This window comes from Lotus japonicus, chromosome 1, assembly GCF_012489685.1.
Source record: "Lotus japonicus ecotype B-129 chromosome 1, LjGifu_v1.2".
Lineage (NCBI taxonomy): Eukaryota > Viridiplantae > Streptophyta > Magnoliopsida > Fabales > Fabaceae > Lotus > Lotus japonicus.
The window spans coordinates 82,175,842-82,199,191 of record NC_080041.1 but is presented as its reverse complement, the minus strand read 5'-3'; the positions used below and the strand labels follow the sequence as shown (position 1 = coordinate 82,199,191).

The 23,350-nt window shown below is 36.0% G+C and overlaps 3 pseudogenes; all 3 read right to left on the bottom strand.

Annotated features, from left to right (window-relative positions):
- LOC130721104 (serpin-ZX-like) overlaps positions 1-775 on the bottom strand; it is a 29,278-nt pseudogene extending 28,503 nt beyond the window's left edge.
- A 1,597-nt stretch (positions 776-2,372) lies between these two features.
- On the bottom strand, positions 2,373-4,036 carry LOC130748344 (serpin-ZX-like; annotated as a pseudogene).
- A 15,584-nt stretch (positions 4,037-19,620) lies between these two features.
- On the bottom strand, positions 19,621-23,294 carry LOC130721078 (serpin-ZXA-like; annotated as a pseudogene).
- Positions 23,295-23,350: the final 56 nt, after the last annotated feature.

The window sequence follows — 23,350 nt, the reverse complement described above, 5'->3', positions numbered from 1 at the left end:
TATTTAAAATCAGTTACGCAAATAAGGTTCTGATTCTTTTCCTCATATACAGTTACAAAACAAACATATTTATACTGTATCAACAACGAAGATATTGTAGCAAGGAACATATTGATCAGTGTAACATACATGAATCTGCTTGAATAGATTAAAATTTGGCAGTGAGCAAGTGTGTGACTATGGTGTGTGGAAGCAGTACACAACTGCAAATACATACAGCTTTTAAACAATCAGACACAATCCTCATTCTAATTAATTTACTAGACAAGGATCTAATTAAGAATGCAAAATCAAAATCATAAGGCAGTTGGAAAAATAGGTTATGAAGCCCCAGAATAGAAAATGCATTTGAGTCACCTTGTTCTTGAAATCAACAGAGGCAAAAATTGCATTGTAATCAGCGGCCACCAGTTGTTTGAAGGAAGGGATAAGAGGAAGGGATTGTTCAACCCACACACCGTTAGCAAAACCAAGGGTAGGGCCGTCGGTGGAAGCTGCATCGTGGAGCACATCGGAGGCGAGCTTAGAGGCGTAGGAGTTGAGGTGGTCGATGGATTCGGCTCGAAGGAAGGTGAGAAACTGATCGAGCGTGGGGCCGTCTGAACCCGCAGCAACCATGCTAAGCGCGACATGGAGGGACAATGGCGAAAACACGATGTTCTTGTTCTGATATTGTTCTTTCAAGAATAAATGCTTTGTGATGCTGAGGGCAGCATCGGTTTGATTTGATAGCTTTCCTAGCTGCAAAGCTTTGTTAGCCATGCCTCTGACTCTGATGGAGTCCATTATTAGGATTTGACAATAAGAATAAGAATGAGACATGGATAACAAATGCATCAAATACTTATAGTTCGCATGAGCGATTTTTTTTAATTTGAAACGCGTGTCCTATCAGTTATTACCTATTAATTTACAAGATTGAATAGGTTTCTATGTGAAAGTTTATCCGCCAATTTTGATTCAAATTCAAATTCTAATCATATCTAATTCAGATTAACCTGAGTGAATGTGATTTGATAGTTTTTCGGTTTTGATTTAGGTTTTTTTTTCTTCTAATTAATGAGATTGCACTATACAAATCTCAAAACATAAATTCATAGTTTATACGGTAAACATATGATTTTAAATATCTCTATGTGAGAAGTAATTGATTTTACCAAAGAGTCACACAAAATGACGTTACCATATTTTATCTTATCTCTACTCAACTTGTTCCATACGGATATCATTCATGTGTGGGTTTAAGCTCCAAATATGTGAATCAGAAGAGGAATCGAAATCTGAATTGGGAGATGATTCCTTGCAACCTGGTTTGGACGGAAGAATGAGTAATCACTAATCAGAGAAAGATTTTGAAGTTTAAACCCTAGCAAACATGAGATTGAGATTGTGTAAGCAAACCAACGCGATGACGATTGTACTGCTAGCTAGATCCCAAGTGGTTATTTATTTTGAAAGTTTGTTTAGACCCACTGTATAGGCTTACTTGCTGCGGTTTTTTTGTACTGCTAGCTGGATTTTTTCTTTCTTGCTTGGCACCCCCCTACATTGTTTGTTGGGTTAAGCCTTGATCTCTCTTTTTCTTTTCTATGTATACGGGTTTGGGCACCCCTTATGCTCCTATTTATTATACATATTCAATTTGTTGGAGAAAAAAAAAACGCGATGACAATTTTCACAGAGAGGGGTGCGAGAGACTCGAACTCAGAATCAGAATCGCTGCGATGGAGACTTCTCAACTGTTCACAGAGAAGAAAAAGCTCCAAATCACAGTGATCAGAATTGAGTATGAAAGTAACCAAAAAAAAAAAGAATTGAGTATGAAAGGGAAATTTGAGTCTGGGTGAATTTTTGTCGAGGGAGAGCGCGAGAGGACGTTCAAGAACCGCGAGAGAGCACACGCCACACGTGTACGGGGTTGGTGCTTGACACGTACAAGTAACCTACAATACGACGATTATGACTGTCATTATGTTAAAAGAACCGCCATAATATTTTTTGCATTGTGGCGGCTTATAAAATCGCCGTTTTTATAGAACATAGTGGCGGTTTTAGGAATCGCCGTAAAGAAAACGCCACAAATTACGCGATTTTTTGTAGTGAATAATGTCTCATCTAGACCGTGGAAGCTAATTAACAAGCAAATGTTTTTGCAAATGGATTAGTCAAATTAAATAAGATTGTAATAGGGAGAGACCTATTTGGGCACTTCTCTTGTAATGTTGTTTCTCAATTTAATAAAGCTGGTGCTTCTTAAAAAAAAGTCCTAACAAAATATTGTAACGAATAAAAAAGAATAACAAAATCACAAAATGTTATTCAAATCCCTAAAAAATCGGTTATTCTCCGAAGTGGCAACTGATGATATCATTTCAGTTATGAAGAGGATGAAACACTTGTCCACTAAAGAGGATTGTTCTAGTCCAATCTTCTCTAATTAAGAAGAGAAAAGGGTGGTCAGCTACAAAATCTATCACTTTTGGTAAAAAGCATTCCCTTCCAGCCCCGTACCTCATTGATATAGCTGTCACTGCTGCTGCTTCAATACCTTCTTCATTCACCTCAATGAAAGACTTTTGTACTATGTTGGAAACACACAAAGGAAGCTCTTCCACAGGAGGAGCAATTTTTGTAAAATCTGCATAATCTTCGGAGAAAGGCAAAACCAGTCTCATCTCCTTCACCACATTAGAAATGTCAAGTCCGAAAGAAATCTTAAATTTTGGAATTCTGAAGTCACCTACTTTCACTTCTTGACGAGGAAGATGGCGTTCGAGGAACTCAGAGTTAGAAGCCACTTGCTCAACCAGAGTTGACAGTCCATCATTTGCATCCGGAAGGAAAAAGTACATGGAGAAGTGACGATCATCGTTACCTTGCTCATAATGGAGTCTAAGCACTTTGAAACCATCAAAAACACCAATAACTTGGTCCTTCTTGCTAGTCATGAAGGGAGCCTTGACTGAGGTTCCATTAAGAAGGTGAAAATCACAATCTCTCGTACTTAATGCAGCGAACGGCTCTTCCCATGCACCTTTGAAGTACAAAGCATTTGCAAGGATGAGCCTAGTTAAGCTGTCAACCAACCCATGAGAAAGAATGTTCTTGATAAGGCCCATTGTTTTTTCTTCAGCCCATAAATTAACTTCATTGACCACTGCATGAGCCTTTAAAACCATCATCATATTTAAAATCAGTGAAGCATATAAATAACGGCGGATATTATGACAAGGAATTTCTGCACTTGTTTGACATACATCTCGTTTACAGTTTATCAACGTAACATATATACGAGTTCAAAAAAAAAAAAACGTAACATATATACGTGCTTTTTATTTTTGAACGTAACATATATACATGCTTGAATAGATTAAAAATTGGGAGTGTGTGACTATGTTCATGGATATTGATCAAAATTTGCAGACACTAAGTAGGAAGCCGTATGAATGCAAAATAAAAATTATAAGGCAGTTGGAAAATTAGGTTATGAAGCCCCAAAATATAAAATGCATATGACTGACCTTGTTCTTGAAATCAACAGCGTCAAAAGTGGCCTTGTAATCAGTAGCCACTAGTTGTTTGTAGGAAGGGATTGTTCGACCCACACACCGTTACTGAAACAGAGGCGAGGGCCGCCGTCGTGAGCACCATCGCGGAGCACTACCGAGGCAACCTTAGAGGCGAACGAGTTGAGGTGGTCGGTGGATTTGGCTCGGAGAAAGGTGAGAAACTCATCGAGCGTGGGGCCCTCTGAGCCCGCAGCGACCATGCTAAGCGCGACGTAAAGTGACAATGGCGAAAACACAAGGTTCTTGTTATGAAATTCTTCTTTCAGGAATAAATTCCTTGTGATGCTGAGGGCAGCGTCGGTTTGATTGCTTGTTAAGGTTTCATCAAGTTGTGATGGAATAATGTAATTTTTTTGAAATTGTGATATTGGAATATAGGAAAAACCTCTAAGACCTTGAATTCGTGAAACTAATCCTCCTAGCTGCAAACCTTTGTTCACCATGCCTCTGATTCTGATTGAGGCCATTATTAGAATGAGAGAGATAAGAAATACATCTAATACTTATAGCGATAGAATTTTTTTATTTGTATCGAGTATCCTATCATATCTATTACCTAGCTAATTTAGAGGATTGGATAGGTTTTGAAACGAAAGTATATTCTATTTTATGGTTTAATTAATAATCTGTTTTTATTCAAATTCGAATCATATCTATTTTGATTTAATCGGAGATTCGGAGTGGTTGTGATTTGATAGTTTTCAAGTTTCGATTTAGTTGTTTTCATCTTCTAATGATCATATTGTGCAATCTATCTATCTATCTATATATATTAGAAAAGAACAACTTCTAGCATGACGTGTCGCTCTCACAGGCCAAGTTAGTGACGTGTCGCTCCCAGATTAATTCTCACATAATATTTTACATGTAAGCTCTTTCTCCTTGGCCCCACTTGCCACATGTGCCCTGATTTTTCCTTACCTTATTTCTCCTTAATAAAAAAATGCATTTTTAAATTTTAGATTTGATTAGGATTTAGGTTTTTTATTTCTTGATTTTATCTTAATTTATTTTTGATTTATTTTTAGAGTATTAATTAATTTTTATGGTATTTTTATTGAATTTTCGGATTTTTAATTAATTCCAGATTTTATGAGTTTTTATTGTGATTTGCTAGATTTTGATAGTTTTTATCTATTTTTATTTAGTACATTTTTTAATTTTAGATTTGATTAGGATTTATGTTGTTTATTTCTGTATTTTATCTTAATTTATATTATTATTTATTTTTAGAGTATTAATTATTTTTTATGGTATTTTTATTGAATTTTCGGATTTTTAATTAATTCCGGATTTTATGAGTTTTTATTGTGATTTGCTAGATTTTGATAGTTTTTATCTATATTTATTTAGTACATTTTTAAATTTTAGATTTGATAAGTGATTTAAATCAATAATACATCTCATCAGCAAAAACCTTCTTAAAACCCTGCCTACCTCCACTATCTCCTCCATGGAATTCATCTCCTCCATGCAATTTTCATCTCATCTCTCCACTGAACGGAACCACCCCCACAAAATTGTCTCATCTCTCAACGGAACCACTTTGCCATCGACTTGCAATCGCATCCCTCCGATTTGCTGCCTTGGACTGATTGGGAAGGTTGCAGATGGAGGTTTCAAATTATTTTCTTCATTTGCTTGCATAATATGTTATGGTTTTTTTCAATTTTATTTTACTTTACCTTTAACTTTCATTCACTCATGTTTGACTTCAAGGTCAATTTCGTTCATCACTTTCCATGCTAATTTCAAATTCTTTTCTTCAGGTTTTTATTTATAGATATTCCACCAAAAGAGATTCTTTGGAAGCCATGGATGGTGAGTCCATTTTATATTCTATATGGAATTTTGCAATATTTTGATTTGTTTTTTATGTTTTCTGATTCTCCTTTGTATGTGATTCTATTTAATCGTTTTTCTTAATTTGCATCTAAAATTTTTGTCCTATGTTATATGAGGTGAAACATTGATCTGTGTATGTTTTGATTAACCTAATCATTGTCAGTGAAGTGGATTGAGGGAGTGAAAGAATTGAGCGGAGAGAAAGGAGAAGTTGTAGATTTTTTTCCTTGCAACTTTTTTATTTGGTAATTTTTTCTTTTTGCCTGCTTCTTGCACCGAGAAGATTAATTATTATTGTTGGTGCTTGCCGTTACAACTACAGAACTACATATCATGGATGAGATTTTACTTCTTATCTTTGTTCGCTCAAGCTATACTATTGAGGTTAGACTTTTAAAACTGGTGCTATCCTTTCTAATATGCTAAACGCCTAAACCAATGTTCTAACAATAAATTGATTTCCTTGGCTTCCCTGGAAACATTTGACATGAATTTATCCGTAGGTACAGAACGACAATGAGGTGCATACCTCTTTCTGACTACACTCTCTGATTCTCAGCTAGCTGAAGATGAAACATGATTGATGACTCAAGATTTTATCTTGCTCTCATTTCAAGTAAGCCACGAAACATGTGAGACCAGTACTCATGGAGGTTTTTCTCAGTCCATTATATGTATATATTCACCAGATAAGAGATAGAGATGTGTGTTTGGTGTTGCACTACTGTGATGCATATGTATATATTCACCAGATAAGAGATAGAGATGTGTGTTTGGTGTTGCACTACTGTGATGCATATATAGTTTTACTGACTTAGTTCATCAATTCTACATCTATCTATCATCATTACATATATTGAAAGTCACTTTTTGAAGGCAATATTAGATTTTATAATTAATCATCGTTCTACTATGGTTCAATTAATCAAACTTTAGTGTGATTGTGCTTGCATGAGTGTGTAATTATCACATTACGATTTAGTATCAGCATATGTTTTTGATTTGGTTATTATACTTTCAACAACAGTGCTACATAAAGCAAAGAGTTGTTTTAGCCGCTCAACAAATATAATGGGTCTAAAATTTCTAGAGGGGTTTTCTTCCATTCATCTTCTTTAGTAGCATGTGATTAGTTTCCCCTTACAAATAGATCTGATTGGTTATGGAAACCACTGGAAGGTCATAGCCAAAAAGTGGCTTCAATTCATTCTTTAGCTTTCATATCTGTCTGCAAATTTGATTGCTATCTTTGCACTATCATAGCTAGATTGATGTTGCACATATTGCTATTATGTTTGGTGGTCATTAGTCTATCCTACTCTAACATGTCTATCACACTTCATGAGTTCTTGATTTTCTGTTACTTAGAATGCAGATACAGCTGGAAGCTGCTGATTTGGAAGCAAGTACAACAAGCTCAAAAGCAGAATAACATGATGAAACTACTAGATGTTATTAATGAACCAAACCTTTCAGTTCCAAACTGTCAAGACCTTCGCTAGAAATTTGTTCTAAAGTACGCCTATTAGTATTACTATAAGAGCAAAGCAACATGCTTCTTATATTGGGAGATAGACAAAAGCAGAGGTTGCCTTAGTAAGCTTTCTCACCTGGATCGACAGAAAAAGCAACTGAAACTCGATCGATGAAAGTTGGAATAGCAAGGTTTACTCTTAAAGTCTTCGGCAGGAGGAGGATACAAGAGATCGACCTTGAAGCAAGCAAGGTATGGTGGGTGTCATCATCTTCATCGAAATTACGCACCAGATAGACTTGAGAAAAGACTTTCAGGCATCCTGAGAGTAAGGAGAAGCTGGATCTAAATGTATTAGAAAAAGAGCCTAAAAGCTTTTATATATAGGAAGAATATTTTACATGAAAATACTTCTACATAAAAATAAATGTTAATAAGATTTCATCAGAATTTTTTTTTGTTACAAGAAAAACATAATATAATATTGTTTGATGTTAATTTTTTACTACATAATAATATAGTTCACTTTAATTTTTTTGTACAAATTATTATAGGAGTTAAATTCTCCTACGGGAAGAAATATATTTTAACAAGAAAGTACCTTCATTAAGTATTAATTAATGTATAAAATACAATAACAAATTTCGCGGTACATTCTTTTTTTTTCTAAGATTAAAATGTGTTCTGAATGCTTTATTGGTGATTCTTCATATCTATAATTTGTGTTATTGTTTTTAGGCTCATGAAGAATGTGAAATGACTTCATGTTGATATGGGTCAAACTTAGTTATTTTATTGTGTAAAAAATGAACTCGCATAATCACGTACATAAAGAATATTTTCTCTTTTTTTCATTGTAGATTAAATCAGCTATTGTTTATTAGCCATCATTAAACCACATCCCCTAATATGTTTTGCATAATTTGAGATTTGGTTAACCAATTTTTTTATTAGTTATTCAATTGTACGAAGTTCAATCTATGCAACAAGGGTTTTAATTTAAGACTTTTTGTCCACTTTGCTCATCATTTCATACTCTTCTATTTCATCAGTTGTTTATTATATTTTTAATGATCAAGATATTAATTGACCTATCAAATATAATAGATGTATTCCCCGTGCAACGCGCGGGTAAAAAACACTAGTAAATAATGAATATATTGAAAAATAATGAATAGCATCATCAAGTATAATTCATGTTTTTCAAAAAAAAAATTATATAATTCATGAATCATGTGTTTGTTTTTAATTTTTTAATCATGTGTTTGTTAAACAATTGTATTTAGTCTTCGAAATGCAAAAACAATAAAATTGTGCTTATATTTTTGGTAAATTCTATGGTACCTTCAATTTTTTTGGGTGTGATACCGTATTAAGTAATTCAATAGATTATTAACATGTTACTCAAGGTAAATATTACATCTTTAGATTTTCCTTTATTTGTCAATTATTCTTATCTCATGAAATTCGTTTTTTTTATGAAAAATGAACAAGTGGTGGAAATGAATAATGGTGATGGAGATGGGCGTAAAATAATCATGGTTGATGGATAAACAAAGCTCAGAAAACATAATTTGCAAATCTCATGTTCCTAAGAATGGAACGCTGCATTACTACTATAGAACAAAATCAAAATTTTAACTGGCCGGTACAGTGTCTTTATTATTGAATCAACTCATTATGGGTATCACGCTTTTAGGGGCATTTAAGGTAAAAATATAAAGTTGTGGGGCAATTACTATTTTGTGGGGCAATTAATTAAACACTTGGTGTTATAATAAATTAAAAACATACCATTATAAAAAACTAAAATCAAGTGGGGACATTTCCCCCTCATTCTAAATGTGGATCCGTCCTTGCCTCAACCATAAATATGAATGTAGGAAAATTCATAAAGCAAAGAGAAAAATATCTATCTATCTATATATCTATCTATCTATACTATATATAAAGGGAAAGTTTTTGCAGCCTGGAGGGCGACTTTGTCATTCAATATTTCATTGTACATCACTTTCAAATTAAGCATGGGTATTTAAATAAAAATGCTACATATTTCCTTTAGATTGGAGCAAGACCGTTGATTGCATCTGCAATGTTGTTGGCATCCATCATATGTTAATGCCTCTTCCTCTTCCCCATTCATCAGTTACACTTTTTCATAAACCTCTTGGTCTTCATCAATCTTCCCACCATTCAATGAATTTAATTCATCCTCACATGGGCACTCCTAAGATCAAACAAGTTTGCATCGTCTCTTCCTCTTCCACCTTCTCAAGTTCCACCTTATCATCCACCTCTTTAGCTTCAACTATCTCCCTATAAAATGTCTTCAACAAGCTTTCCTCACATGGGCACTCTCAAATCAAGGCACGCACGCAACAGAGAAACACGATTATACCAACCCTCCGCACCACCTGTGCCAATTTCCACATCAAGGTATAACTCCATCACGTATGCTTCATTCCTTTGATTATATTCAGTTTCATATCTCAATAATCTTTTGTTTTATCTCACATCTTCCCTTCCTGTTTCTTTAACAGACAAGTCTTATTTATCATCCTCTACATTACTGTAAGAACTCTCTTTTGAACACTTTATTTTTACTTTTCATGTCGGCATTTTCTCTGAGAAATAGTTTCTGATTTATAATTCAGGCATATTTTGCTATATATGTTAGTGCAGTTGTTGTTAACTTGACAATAACAATTTTAAATTCTTTTGCTATTGTTAACTTCATTGTGTGCATGTTTATACTACAGAATCAAAAACATGGACGGATAATTTTCTTGCAGTTCTGGAGAATGTGTATTTTCATGACCATTATCTGCCATGATTTTAGAAGTCATTGCCTATCTATCTACAGCAAGTTTGCAACGTTCGAATGTCACTCAAACCATTTTAACTCTTCTTCTCCCAATTTTCAATTTTTCACCAGTACCTTCTTCTCCCCCCAAGCCACTGATGAGTTGCATTCGTCTCTTATTTTTATTGTTATTTTTTTAATTCACCTACCCAAGATAGACAATCTAAGGACTTCATCACATTTTTTGTAACACATACCTCAAAGGTTTACTGCATTATTTTTATCATTATGTAATACATAATTTGGTCTCTTCATCATTTGTCATAAATGCATATTGTTGTGATTCTCAGATTTCTATTCTATTTGTTCTGTTATGTTACAGTGCCTTTAAACTTAGTTCTTTCATGGTGCCTTATGTCATAAGCTTACATATTCTTAGTTCTTTTGTCATCTCCATTTCATTTGGAGCATACTTCTATCCGTGCCTTAATCACTTGAGGTCCACTGAATGAAAAGAATTCATCAATTGGCAAAAACAATTATCACCTTTGTTACCTACCATCTGGATAAGGTTAGATAAATGGGTAACCTTGCAGAAATTTAGGCAGGTTAAAACAGTATTATGTGTTTTTTATTCAGCACTATCCTCTTATCCTATTTGGTGGAGACACTGGAAGAAAGTTGGACTGATTTTTTAATAGAACAGTTTTAGCTTATTTTGTAATGGCTTTCAAGTAATTTTTGAATTCATAGTTTTGTGGTCAATTGATCAATAATTAGGATTCTTATTTTGTTGTTAAACTTTAATTGATTTTATGTTGAGCTTTGATAATTTGTAACAACTTACTTTCCAAGATACTAGAGTAATTTTAATCTTCTCTACTGACATTGGTGTGTAATCTTTTTTTTGTTCATCAGAATGTCTCTTTGTATCATTTTATTTAATTTTAATGTTTTTCGGCACTCTTAAGTACTCTATGCGATAAGGATAATGATGGTGGTTATATATGGTCGAGTGGTGTTAAAATTTTAGAATAGGAATCTCCAATTTTCACTTTCCTGCTCACTCTTATTTGTTAACTACTTTATTTCTTACTTGAAATTCATTGCTTATAGTTATAAGGAATGTGGTTATATATAGTGGGGTGGTGTTAAAAATTGAGAATAAGAACAAGCACTTTGCTCAAATGAAGTACTTCCCTTTTGAATACATTTCATGGCCACAAAAGAATGAAGCTTATTGACAGATTTGGAAACACAAAGATTGAGAAAGCTTTGCTGGATTGTAAGAGAACAAAATAGGAATTATACCTGGGGAGCGAATGGTATGAATTCTGGAAAATTGCTGAATTTGGGAGGAGAGTATTGGCTTTTGGTGTAATGCACACGATTTTTATGTGAGAGTCATTAAGGCCCCTTGAGTTAGTGTTTGCCTAAAAATATATTCTTTGATTTTCCTTTTGTTCTTCTGAATTTCTCATGAACTGGTTCCAAACCCACACTGAGCCTGGACAGCGACGGAGGACATGGTCTCCATCCTCTGACGATGCGCCACACAGAGTGCACACTGCTGTGGTCGCGAGATGGTTATGATGCCTCTTCGCGTTCGTCGACAGCGCATTCCGTCCTGCAAGCCACAAGAAGAAGCGAACTTTTTCTGGAGCTTTAGCCTTCCAAACTAGGCTCCAAAAACGGGATTCGTTGCCACCATCCTCCAGAATCATGTTGTATGCTGATCTTGCCGTATAGAAACCATTGTTCTCCTCCATCCAAAGAATTCGATCCATCCCATTCGGCGCCACCGGTACCTGAATATTCCTGATTTCCATCTTAATCTCCTCTGGGATCTGAGTATACAACCTATCAAAATTCCAAGTCCCTTGTCGCCATAAATCCGCCACGACTAACTGTGTATCAGAGATGTGAACATAGAGAACTCGGCAAGCCAACAACCCTGTGCCCATCCAATTCGAATACCATAAGGATGATGATCCATCTCCAAGTTTCGCGCCAAACCCGTGCTGGACAGCATCCCTAGCTTTCAATAGACTACACCAAATATACGATCCCCCCAACCTGTACTGTTCGCTCAATATTGATTCTGTACGACAGTATTTTTCAGTGAGGACTTGGACCCAAATCTTGTCTTTTTCATTCATCATACTATGCACAAGTTTGCCCAGCAAAGCCTCATTGCTCTTCCTTGCACTTCGAACACCCAAACCCCCTCTTGCTTTCGGCTGGATAACGTCCTTTCCCCCATACGCAGTTCCTCACTGATCTATCCACTTTCTCACACACGGAATCCAGAATCCACAACGATTGCATTGCATGAACCGGTAGTGAAGTAAGCATAGATTTAGCCAAACATACTCTACCGGCTCTATTGAGAAGGTTTTTCTTCCATGACGCGAGCCTAGAGTTGACCTTATCAATAAGTGGAGCAAAGTGTTCTCTCTTCACCCTTCCCTTCAACAATGGAAGCCCAAGATACTTTCCCAAGTCATTTTCCCTTGCAATTCCAGCAATCGTAGATAACTCACGTTGCAATCTATAATCAACTGCTTTAGAGAAAACTATCCTTGATTTATCCAGGTTGACCTTCATTCCGGATGCAGTACAAAATTACTCCAAGGTACGCTTGACAAGGCGCAACTGATCCTTAGAAGCCTGACAGAACAACAATACATCATCCACAAAGAATAGATGCGAGATTCCAATCCTATCTTTTGAGACCCTTACTGGACGCCAAGCACCATTTGCCACCAAATTCTGAATCTGAATGGCCAACCTCTCCATGCATAGAACAAACAAATATGGCGAAAGTGGGTCCCCCTGATGTAGGCCTCTCTGTGGTGTGAAAGGGGGAAGTTTAGAGCCATTCCAAAGAACTGAAATGCTAGGTGTTTGGACACCCCACATTATAAGCTCCACGATCTTGGGCGGAAACCCAAAGTCATAGAGAGTTGCACGGAGAAAGTCCCAATTAACTCGATCATAAGCTTTTTCCAAGTCAATTTTAATCGCCGCCAATCCGCCACCCTTCCTCTTTGAGTGTATTGTGTGCATGACCTCTTGAGCCAATATAATATTATCCCTTGTCCCTCTACCTGGAATAAAGCTACCCTGCAAAGGGTTCACAAGATCATGCAATAGAGGTCTGAATCTATTCACAAGAACCTTTGTGATTACCTTGTAGGAGAAATTACAAAGGCTTATGGGTCTCATATCCTTAAGCTTCCTCGGATTCTCAACCTTGGGAATAAGCACTAGGAGTGTCTCCAGAAGCCTTGGGTCACCACCGCCATTTTGGAATGCCATGTCCACCATGTGATGAATGTCCCCTCCCAGAATGTGCCAGAACTGCTTGTAGAAGAACGCCTGGAAGCCATTAGGGCCAGGAGCTTTGAATGAGTGCATTGACATGATGGCTCTTCGAACTTCTTCAAATGTCACTGGAGCAATTAACTTCTCCCTTTCCTCAAGGGGGATGGTGGGCGTTGGATTCTCCATTATTGAGTTCCTCCAGACCTGTACATCAATAGCAAACAAGTTAGTAAAATACCTCCTTGCTTCCTCCTGAAGGCTCCTCGGGTCCGTACACCAAGTTCCATTTTCCATTACGAGGCCATGAATCTTATTCCTCTTCCTTCTCACAATGGTTTGGGCGTGGAAGAACTTCGTGTTACGATCTCCAAACCGGACCCAATTCTCCCTAGACTTCTGGTACCACAACATCTCTTCTTGGTACAGGATGTCACCATACTCTTTCTGTAAAGAGCTCTCTAACCGGACCAGTGATTCAGAATTCCTCCAATCCAGTTCTTGTTGAAGCCCCTGAAGTATTCTTTCTACTCTTCGCTTTCTTATGTGGATATTCCTAAATACCTGCCTATTGAAGTCAGTTGCTGCCTCTTGTACATTTTGGAGCCTCCCTCTAATCGTACTTTCCTCCCTCCGCCAAGAGCTATCCACCACTGCCTCAAACGTAGGGTGAGAGACCCAAGCCGCTTGAAAACGGAAGGGCCGCAGGCCTCGGTCTCCAGGTTGTGCGTAGCACCTTAGAAGCAAGGCTGCATGATCAGAATATACGCGGCCAGGTGCTCTACATAGGCCTCCGCGAACTGACACCGCCATGCCACATCTCCAAGCGCACGATCTAATCGTTTGGCCATTGTTCGTCGTCCATTCACTCTCCGTTCCCAAGTGAACTTAGGACCCGTATAGCCCAGGTCAATGAAGTTACAAGTGTCCATCATGTTCAACATATTCATCGCTCTTGCATTCGAGAATTCCCCTCCCACCACTTCTGAGGGGGAAAACCTCATTCATATCTCCCAAAGCCAACCATGGATTTCTGCACCGACCACAAAACTCGGAGAGGTAGTTCCAGAGCTCCAACCGTTTAGCTGGGTTGGGACTCGCATATAGTGCCGAACACACCCAACGCCGATTAGTTAGTTAGGATTTATAGAATATATTAATCCTAAAAAAAGTGGATTGTTTCAAGATTAAATTTGATATCAATGTCGAAAATGTATTAACCTAAATTTCTAATTAAAAAACCATGTAGTATTTTTCATTGTTGTAAAAATTAGGCTTGACCGGCCGGTCTAACAGATAAAACCTGAAATCGGCCCGGTGACAAATTTGTTGGAAGGAAAAAATCATAGGAACTCAAAACCGTTGAGAGCTGTAACACTAGCCATTTGTTGGAAGGAAAAAATCAAAGGAACTCAAAACTGTTGAGAGCTGTAACACCAGCCATGAACCCTTCAAACTAGGCGTAAACCGATGTTATTGATCAAGCTTGACCGATTTGAACCGGTATTATTTAAAAATTTATGAAAAAAATTAGAAAAAATTATTTTTAAATTTAATAAAATATATATTATTCAATTAGAATACTCATATACATGAACAATTGTCCCCGAATAATAGCTCAAGTGATAAGAGCTAGGGAACATATAGTTATGGGTGGGGGGGGGGGTTCTGGATCAATTCTTGAAGGGTGCAATTTATCTTTACAATGTACCAAAAGAAATATACATGAATAATTATTTTATCTTTTTATTATTCGTTTTTATCTTATAAAATAAAAATTATATTGATTTTATGATAGTAAATTTTTTAATTTGGCTTAATTTCTTAACATTTTATGCTAATAAATTATTTGATGTATAATACACTTTAATCAATTAATGTGAGTATTTGAAAGATTGGTATTATGGTAATAAACATTTTACATAATAGTTGGTTTTCGTAGACAAATAAGTAATAAAAATATTAAAAAATATTTTTATTTTAATAATGGAACACATATGTGAATAGAATTGTAAAAGTTGATTGGTTTTTGTGTTATTATTAGGTTCAGTTAATTTTAGTCTTTAAAGTTATAAATTTTTGAACTTCTAATCAATATTTTTTTAAAATGTCTATGTATTTTCTAAATGATATCATTTTTTAACACCTTTTTATGCTAATATGTAACCAACCCCATTCCACTTTCTATGTCCATGCTCTGGACAATATCGGGATCATGTTGACAAATGTTATAAGAGAATTATGATACGCAAGCATCTAATAAGAATTTTTGAGTCACAAAATATAAATATAAAATTGTTTTTTTGGGAGCTACACAACCGCTGATGACCACTATTTGATGACTATTTGATGAGTTAGTTCCAATACAAAACCGACATTACATGTTCTATATATTTTTTCATTACTAACTTTTTAACCATAAATGTTTGGAGTAAGTCTTTCTCAATGTCATATATCAACGTAAGTATTCGAATTGCAAAAAAAAAACATCCAGTTGTTATTTTTAGCATGTACATGTTATTTCAACTTCCTGTATTAAACAATTTAATAAATATAAAAAAAAACTGTCAATCGAACATTTATGAAAATAAGTACAAAAGATAAAAACAATTAGCAACTAAAAAAACAAAAACAAACATTTACTACAAAAAATTTATGATTTCGTATATTTAAAATAAATTAAGTTATTTTATTTTTTAAAAAAATACATAGATTTAAATAAAAAAACAAAAATGAATATCCCTGTGCATCGCACGGGTAGGGGTGGAAATAGGCCGAGCCGAGCCAAGCTTTGCGTGGCCTAGGCCTGGCCTACATTATCTTTTCGTGGCCCAAGCCTGACCTTTGGCCTATCAATAGGCCAAATTTTGTGGCTTGGCTTGGCCTTTTCTAAGGCCTGACCTGGCCTACAAGCCTGCTTAAAAGCCTATTTAACAGACAATTTTATCAAAAGAATAGGCTGGCGGGCTAATAAGCCTTTTATATATCATTGCACTTTCTTTTCAAATAAAAAAACCTGTATCATTGCATTTCAAAAACTAAATCTGTATCATTGAATATGTCTGGAACGTTTCTAATCTAGGTTAGGGTAGGGACTTGGGGTTTTCTTTTATACTAAACTATACATCAGTTTTAAAAAATCAAATAATATATTATTATATTATATTTATTTATATTATTAATAAAAATAATATATAAATAGGCCGGCCTGTTAGGCCAAATAGGCTTTTTTAATAGTTTGGGCCTGCCCTTTTTAGTTAAACAAGCTTTTATAAAAGCCTAAGCCTGACCTTTTTAATAAACGAGCCGAGCTGAGCCGAGCCTCTAACGAGCCAAGTCATAGGCCCCTGACGAGCCGCCTGGCCTATTTCCACCCCTACGCACGGGTAAAAGTACTAGTTAAAAGAAACAGATAAAGTGGGGAAAATGATTAAGGGAAAAAACAATAAAGCTGATAAAATTAGAAACAGGGTAGTAGGGTACTGAGTACGTACTCTGTTTCTATTTTCTAACTCTGTACTCTGTTTCTAATTTTGAAGAAGACAAAAATTTCCATCACACTGTTCCCAAAGACCATCAGAAGAAAATATGATAAACCAATAAATGGAATGGCACCTTCTTGCCCTCTAAAAGTAATGTTGATGAGGAATCACACGCTCAAAACCAAGAAGATGAAACTGCGCACAGTGGTGAGAGGATGAGCACCGTGAATACTGTATGATGCAAATTTAAAAATAAAAGAAATTTATCAAGGCAATTGTGAATGAACTCTTATATTTAAGGAAATTATAAAAAAGGATTTAAAGAAAAGGAAGGTCAATTATGCTGGAAGTTTTGAATGACTTGTCCATACATGCACGGATGGATTCACAAATTTAATATTATGAGAAATATATACATATAAATTCGTAAAAAAAATAATATATACTATTAGGCGTGAGTGCATTTTTTTATCAAAATGGATATAAGTGAGAACATTTTTTAACAAATAGTCCATATAAAACCACATACTTTTATTATTCAATTGAGGTCATTTAGCAATGTGGAACATAAGTGAGTGCATTTTTTTTACCAAATGGGACATAAAAAACCAGATACTTTTACTACCAAATGGACTATGAAGATAATTTTTTTATGTAATTATATGGTCCGCGAACCAGCCCGCAAAACCGCGGGTTCAACTCATTTAAACCGCGGGCTAAATGAGCCAGCCCAGATAGGCCCGCATTTAAGCGAACCACCATACACCGGGGTATTGGCCATGCAGATTGCAAGTTACGCAAGTTGGCCCGTGGACTTTGGCCCGCTTACCCAGCTCTACCGTCAATCAATCAGATTTAAGATGTGTCACGTCAATTAATGAAATTAAATAAAAAATAGATTTTCTCATATCCTTGAAATCTGATTGGTTGACTTTGTAAAAAACTTTACACCATCAATGCATAAAAATTAAACTCTCCTCTATATTTCAACAATTCCAAAATAACACGATTTGTCAAAGTAGGGGTTCACCATAACTAGAATACCCACAAAAATATAAATCAGAATATTAAAATCAAATGATCAATTAGTGGCGGTAATTGGCATCTACTAGAAACCATACGCCACTAAAATGTCCACAAATGATAGCTCAAGTGGTAAGAGCTAGGGACATAAGGGCATGACCGGCCCTGGGCCTGTGCAAGTAGACCCACAACCTTGGGCCTCCAAAAAGAAGGACCCCAAAATAATTTGAATTTTTTTTACAGCGGTTATCCTTAAAGAACCGCGGTAAATAATCTATCTTTTACAGCGGTTCGGACCGCTGTAGTCTTTTACAGCGACGAGCTCTACAGTGGGTCTGAACCGCTGTAAAATGCCAAATTTAACCGCTGTAAAAGATTTTTTTGGCGTAGTGTTCCCGTTAAACTTTCTCCAAAAAAAAATTTAGGGGTCCATTTTTATTATTTACCCAGAGCCTCAAAAATGTCGGGACCGGCCCTATATAAGGGTTGGGTGGGATGAAGGGTGAAGGGTCCACGGTTCTAACCTTGAGGATGACCAATTTACTAACATTACTAACAACTAACATTTGCTTATAAAAAGATATGTCACTAAAATAATTTTTTTGATACATTAGAAAGATAAATTGCACCCGCCAGAAATCGATTCCTGAACCTCCCCCCACCCAACCTACATGCCCCTAGTTCCTACCACTTGAACTATCCTATAGTGACAATAAAATAATTTTTTTAGTGAAAGAAAAGTTTTTTGATGCTATATAAAAAATAAGATTACTATTGAGTTTTTTAATCATCAATAATGTGTAATAGACATTTCATATTATGCTATAGAAAATTTTAAGTAACAAATAATCCATCTCAAAAATTTAATTAAAATAAAGGCTAAAAAACACTTTTGACCCCTGATGTTTTAAGTTTGTGCAAATTCTGCCCCTACTCTATTTTTGTCCATGTTTCTACCCCTAATGTTTTCAAACAGTGCACCGTCTACCCCTCCGTCAGTCAGACGTTAAAAAACTAACGGAATAAGCTGATTTGACTTTTTTTTCATATTTTTTTAACCTGCCACGTGGAAATTACAAGTGAAATTGGAAAAAGGGGCATGGGAGATTCAAACTCAAGACTTGTAAGTAGCAAAACATGCATTTAACCAGTTCACTTACATACATAATTGATATATACATCAAGCAAATTTAATTTATATCATTTTCTTGATCATCATCAACTTCATATACTCATCTTCATCTCTCCAATCCACTCAGGAACCTCTCCTGAGAAAGTCTGACTGATGGAGGGGTTGACGGTGCACTGTTTGAAAACATGAGGGATAGAAACGTCGACAAAATTAGAGTAGGGGTAGAATTTGCACAAACATGAAACATCAGGGGCCAAAAATGCTTTTTAGCCTAAAATAAATTACTCGTTCAAATTCCTAGTAGTGAATATTGGTTTTTTCTGTGTGTCCTCGTAATAAAGTCATTTAATTTTCCTTTTGACTCTAAAACAGACCAAGCGATCAAGCATGAAGAATTGAAGAGGAATCTTTCTAATTCTCAACCACACCAGAATCTCATATCTTCTTCCATGATTCAAGTAGAATTATACTTGAAGCTTAATCTCATATCTTTCACCAACAAAATTCGGTTAACTTCTGTAAATCCCTTCTCCGCTGCCTCTGAATTCGGTGATTCCATTATCTTGGTTGCTTAGATAACCATTGTCTCTATTTTTTTTGGAAGGCCAAATAATTATGCAATAAGACGAAGTACAAGGGGTACTTCAACCCTCTCTATAAAAACATTGGAGGTCTGGAACATCATGATTACTGCTTATGTTCAGCATTATCATCGCGAGCTCAGAGTGGTTGACTCAGAGGTATTACTTAATAGAAAAATGCTAGCAACTCTCAATTTAATCCCTTCTTTCCCACACTCACGGTAGGTTGCAAAAGCAAAATTCATTAATTTGAAATATTATTAACTCAGTTAAATTATTAGAATACATGTCATCCTAATCATCAATTTTAACAGACAGCACAGCAAAATCGGTTAAATTTTTGGATGAAACAATAACCATGGACACTATAATTACTTAATTAAAAACGTAGAGGGACTAAAATTGTCAAAATAAAATTAAGGGAACAAACGTTATGAAATTATCAAACTAATAGAGCTAAAAGTGCAATTAAGCAAAAAGAATAACAGTAAAATCATATTAGGCATTTATGTCGCTAATGATTCTGTTGTTCTCCAAAGTGGCCGCTGCTATTAGTCATAAAGAGGATGGAGTGTCTGTCCAACAAAGATGACTATTTTAGTCAAATCTTTTCTAATCACGAAGAGAAAATGGTGATCAGTAACAAAATCTATCACATTTGAATGAGTATAAGGCATTGCACCGCAAAGCCCTAGAGCAGTGACTGTTGCAGCGGTCGTACCTTCTTCATCCACTTCAATGAAAGACTCGTGTATAATGTTGGAAACAAATAAGTTTTCTTGACACGTAAGAGGGTCCACCATTTTTGTCAATTGCGCATCACGTGGAGAGAATGGCAAAACTAGTCCCATCTCTTTCACCACATTAGCAAAGTCAAGTTTGAATGAAATCTTAAATTTTGGAATCCTGAAATCACCTACTTCCACTTTTTAATATGGACAATTCCGTTCTAGAAACATAGGTTCAGAAGTCACGTGCTCGACCAAAGCCGGAAGCCCATCATTTGCATCAGGAAGGAAAATGTACATGGAGAACTGACGCCCATCTTCACCCTCCTTGTAAGGAAGACGGAGGACTTTGAAACCATCAAAAGCACCAATGAATTGTTTCTTTTGGCTGACCATGTAGGGAACCTTGACTGAGGTGTCATTAAGATGGTGAACATCATAGTCTTTTGTCCTTGATGCATTAAACTTCTGATTCCATGCACTTTTGAAGTAGAGAGCATTTGCAAGGATGAACCTAGTTAAGCTATAAGCATCCTTAGGATCAAGAATTTTCTTGATAATGCCTTTTGTCTTTTCTTCGGCCCATAAATTAACTTCATTGACCACTTCATGAGCCTTTAAAACCACCATCATATAACCAAGTGGGTTGGTGTAGTGGTTCAGCACTTCATCCTTTAAGCAAGTAGTTGGAGGTTCGAATCCCAACTCTTGCGAATAGAGAAAACTCATTGGCAAGCCCCCTACCGCTTAGTGCGCTGACCGTGGGGCGAGAGATTAGTTTCACAGCTATCGGCTGTGGGGATACCCTGGTCAAGACAAAAAAAACCACCATCATATTTAAAATCAGTTATGCAAATAAGATTCTGATTCTTTTTCTTCATATACGGTACAAAACAAACATATTTATATATACCATAACAACAATGAAGATATACAAAAGAGAACATTTAGTAGGCAGGGCAGCAGTGAGTGAGCGTGAGCGTGTGCGTGTCACTATAGTGTGTGGAAGCAGTGGGAAAGGATCCTCTCATGTGGATTTCTCTCAATTTTTATATAGTGGACATTTGTGGGGGGTTTTAACCGCCAAAAAAATGTTGTCAGACCGCCACAAATTCTGTCAATTTTTTTGCAGCGACATTTTGTGGCAGCTTGCAACATTTTGTGGGGGTTGAAAGCTTCCACAAATGTCCACTGTAGAAAAATTGAGAGAAAACCACATGAGAGGATCTGGACCAGGAAGCAGTGCACAACTCCATATATTGTGAGTTGATAGTTTTTTCAGTTTCGATTTACTTTTATTTTTCTTCTAATGAGATTCTTCAATAAATAATGAACACTACAAAAAATTTTCGGAAGAGAAAAAAAAATGAACACTACAAAAAAAAATGTTTTTGGAGGCATTTAGTTTGTTAAATTGTGGCATTTAAAAAGTGCCACTTACATTGTTACCAGCATTTTCCTAGAATGCCACTATCTCAGATGTCACAACTTGTTTTGTGGCGTTTCTTTTGCTTCAATGTCACAAGTGAATTACAAGATAGAAGGATCTATTCAAGCTTTAAGAATGCAAAATCAGAATTATAAGGCACTTTAAAAATTAGATTATGAAGTCCTAAAATAGAAAATGCATTTCACTCACCTTGTTTTGGAAATCAACATAGGCCAAAGTGGCAATATAATTGGTGGTCATGAGTTGTTTGAAGGAAGGCGGAAGATAAATGGATTGTTCAACCCACACACCGTTAGCAAAACTAAGGTTAAGGTCGTCGATGGGAGCAGCATCAGAGAGGACAAAGTAGGCAAGCTAAGAGGCGAAGGAGTTGAGGTGGTTGGTGGATTCAGCTCGAAGGAAGGTGAGAAGCTCATCGAGCATGGGGCCCTCTAAACTCGCAGGACCATGCTGAAAACACGACGTTCTAGTTCTGATATTCTTGCTGTTGTGTAGGGATGTCTTAGCTTAGTTGTAAAAAATAGGGGTGCCTTAGCTTAGTTGTAGAAACATTGGAGGTTTGAAACATCATGATTACTGCTTATGTTCAACATTATCGTTGTGAGTTCAGAGTGAAAGACCGAAAGGTATTACTTTATAGAAAAATGTTAGCAACCGTCACTTTAATATCTTGGATCAAACACTCATTTCAGATTGCAAAAGCAAAATCCATTAATTTAAAAATTAATTGAATTTAATTAAAATATTATAATACATGTATGGTGCTTGTTGTGGCACCTTAAGCCAGACTAAGGTGTGGTACCCAAAATGAGTCAGTTCAACAATAAAGACTCATGTACCGGTTAAAATTTTGATTGTGTTCTATCGTAGTAATGCAGTCTTCCATTCTTAGGGACGTGAGATTTGAAAGTTATGTTTTTTGAGTTTTGGGTATCCACCAACCATGGTCATTTTACGCGCATCTCCATCACCATTATTCGTTTCCACCACTCGTACATTTTTCATCAAAAAAAGAATTTCATGAGATAAAGTTAATTAGCAAGTAAAGTAAAACCTAAAGATGTAGCATTTACCTTGAATAACATGATAATAATCTATAGAATTACTTAATGGGGTAACATACCAAAAAAAAATTGAGGGTATTTGTAGAGCTAGGTATGCGGTTAGACCGCCCCGCATAGGCCCGCATTTAAACGGGCCTCTGTTAAGCTGGTCTGCCCCCGCCCCGCGGGCCAAAAGCCAAATTAAAAAATAAAAAAAATGCAATTTAAAACTAAATTAAAAATATATTTTTTTCATTAAAAACCTTATAAATGACTAAATTAAAAAATAAATGGATTTTTTTCCAAAGTTGTTGATACATTATAGTTCCATGAGATAACTAATCAGAATGAATATCACATTAAACTACAAAAGAAGCTTCAATTTGCACCCAACATACTTGTCTTTAACTTAACAAGATATAACGGAGACTTAGACTACTCAACATGAAGGAATTTAACTAACAGAGTTGCAGGGGATTTTTGAAAGTCTAGACTGGTTACTAAATTTAATGTCACCGTGGGCAAGAACAGGGAAAATAGAACATTAAGAGAGGAGGAGCAAACCTGGTTGATGCGGCGGGAGGTGCGGTGGCGTGGCGTGGTGGGCGGGCGGCTGCTGGGACTTGAGGAAGAGAGGCTGGGTGGAGCGTACGTGTTTTTGAGAGAGAGAGGAACCAAAGTAATTTAGGGTTTCTTAATTTAGTAGTGAATTCAGATTTTAGAGAGAGGAATGGGTTGGACTTTTGGAGTCTTAAACTTTTTCTTTTTTCTGTTGGGCCAGTACTTCAAGACTTATATTTTTTTCTTTTGTAATGCGGTCCAGCCCGCAAAACCGCGGTTCAACCCGCCTGAACTCGCGGGTTGAGCGGGCCAGACTGCGTAGGCCCGCTTTTAAA